The sequence below is a fragment of the Schistocerca serialis genome, unplaced genomic scaffold (assembly GCF_023864345.2).
Source record: "Schistocerca serialis cubense isolate TAMUIC-IGC-003099 unplaced genomic scaffold, iqSchSeri2.2 HiC_scaffold_1192, whole genome shotgun sequence".
Lineage (NCBI taxonomy): Eukaryota > Metazoa > Arthropoda > Insecta > Orthoptera > Acrididae > Schistocerca > Schistocerca serialis.
Window position 1 is genome coordinate 257501 of NW_026047395.1, and position 2500 is coordinate 260000.

A 2500-nucleotide genomic window follows, 5' to 3' on the forward strand; every position below is an offset into this window, starting at 1 on the left:
GGTAAGGGAAGTCGGCAAATTGGATCCGTAACTTCGGGATAAGGATTGGCTCTGAGGATCGGGGCGTGTCGGGCTTGGTCGGGAAGTGGGTCAGCGCTAACGTGCCGGGCCTGGGCGAGGTGAGTGCCGTAGGGGTGCCGGTAAGTGCGGGCGTTTAGCGCGGGCGTGGTCTGCTCTCGCCGTCGGTTGGCCTCGTGCTGGCCGGCGGTGCAGGATGCGCGCGCCTGCGCGGCGTTCGCGCCCCGGTGCTTCAACCTGCGTGCAGGATCCGAGCTCGGTCCCGTGCCTTGGCCTCCCACGGATCTTCCTTGCTGCGAGGCCGCGTCCGCCTTAGCGTGCTCCTCCGGGGGCGCGCGGGTGCGCGGATTCTCTTCGGCCGCCATTCAACGATCAACTCAGAACTGGCACGGACTGGGGGAATCCGACTGTCTAATTAAAACAAAGCATTGCGATGGCCCTAGCGGGTGTTGACGCAATGTGATTTCTGCCCAGTGCTCTGAATGTCAACGTGAAGAAATTCAAGCAAGCGCGGGTAAACGGCGGGAGTAACTATGACTCTCTTAAGGTGGCCAAGTGGCGGCGGTGTGGCTGCATCCGGACTTGGCTTCTCGAAGTGCGGTCTTGATGTAGTCGTGCTGCTGCTGCGAGGTGCCTTCCTTGGGTTATAGTTACAGGGAGAGTGATGCGCAATACATGGGCCTAGCCCTCTTAGCCTCTCCTCTCCTGCGGTCTTCTCCCCTTCTCGTGGGCCCGCTGATTTCGCAGAGTGGAAGACCGCACCAGGGGCTTGGGGGGGTTACCAGCCCCCCCTCGCACTATCCCTTTTTTAGTTGGGGGCAGTAAGCAGAGAATAAGTGGTGGCCCTTCCGCTGAAGGTGCCACCCCAACTCCCCCAGCACCTAGCCGGCCAACCGGCCGTGCCGAAAATCTTGTAACTTTTGCAGCTATGTATACCTGTAGTGAGTGCCACCGCAGCTTTACAACCAAGAACGGTCTCGGGGTCCATCGCCGCCGCCAACATCTTGCGGCCGCCAACGCGGAGATCGTCACGGAGAGGCATCGCGCGAGGTGGACGGAGGAAGAAGTCCTGTCGCTCGCCAAGGCAGAGGCCGAACTGTTCCTCGAGAGGGACGCCCGGTTCTTCTTTGTAAATCAAGAGCTCATCAGGATGTTCCCCGACCGAACGCTTGAGGCAATCAAGTGCCGACGGCGGCAAGCTGCCCACAAGCAGCTTGTCCGCCAATTCATGGAGGCGCTTGAGATCGGTCGGGGGGAAGAGCCGGCGTCCCGCCGGGGAGCGGCGAGCCCGCTGCCTGACGCGGGCGAGGCCGCTGCGCCGCCCGTCGACGCAGCCGAGGACTTCGCGGCCGACACCACCGGGCCGCCGCCGGAGGGGCCGACTGACGCCGCCATCTGGGAGCATCTGGCGGGGCTACCCGCTTCCGCCCAGCGTTTCTCTGCCCTGGATCGTGTCATCGGTCTGGGGCGGGGCACGCCGCCCGATGTCATCCTGGGCATGCTCCCGGATGCCCTTGCGTCGGTCGGGTCCAGAGGGGAGAGATCGATCACCAGGACACAGCGGCCGCGCCAACCACCGAAGCGGCCGCCTGCCGCGCCACCGACGCAGAAGCGCAAGCGGCGCCGCTGGGAGTACGCGAGAACGCAGGATGCCTTCCGACGGTCGCGTGCGCGTTGCGTGCGCGGCCTCTTGGATGGCACCCTGCTCCAGCCGCCACCTGCCATCCCTGGTCTGCTGGACTTCTGGGCGGACCTCTTCACCAAGAAGCCCATCTCCACCGCGGGCTTCATTCGTGACCGCCTCCTCCCGCACTCAGAGCCTGTCGCTCTCGAGTGCATATGGGGGCCGGTCACACATGAGGAGGTCGCCGCCGCGTTGCCGCCCAGGGGATCAGCAGCCGGGCCGGACGGCCTTACCCCAGCGGAGTTGCGGCGTCTGCCGCACGAAGTCCTGGTGAAAGTGATGAATCTCTTCCTTCTGGCCCGCGCCCTTCCGGAACGCCTGCTTCGCGCGCGGACGTCCCTTCTCCCGAAAACGGCTGCACCAACATCCCCCGCTGACTTTCGCCCCATTACGGTCTGCTCGGTGTTGGCGCGGACCTTTCACAAGGTTCTCGCGTCACGCCTGATGCGCGCTTGTGCTGTGGACGAACGTCAGCGGGCATTCATCCCTCGGGATGGGATGTTGGAAAATACCTTCATCTTGGACACTGCTCTCACCGACGCAGTTCGCTCCTGCCGCTCTGTCTTTGTGGCATCGATCGACGTATCTAAGGCATTCGATTCGGTAGATCATGCTGCCCTTCGCCCCGTGCTGAAGGCGCATGGCCTGCCGGATTGCTTTGTCGAGTATGTCGAGCGGTGCTACGAGGGCAGCACGACAGTGATAGCGGACGGCGCCGGCGTGGGCGTGTCTGTGCAGCCAGCACGGGGCGTTCGCCAGGGCGATCCCCTCTCCCCCCTCCTGTTCAACTTTGCGGTG

The 2500-nt window shown here is 64.0% G+C and overlaps 1 pseudogene; it reads left to right on the forward strand.

The window, feature by feature from the left end:
* Nucleotides 1–2500, forward strand: part of LOC126434638 (large subunit ribosomal RNA) — a 7959-nt pseudogene that overhangs the window by 2319 nt on the left and 3140 nt on the right.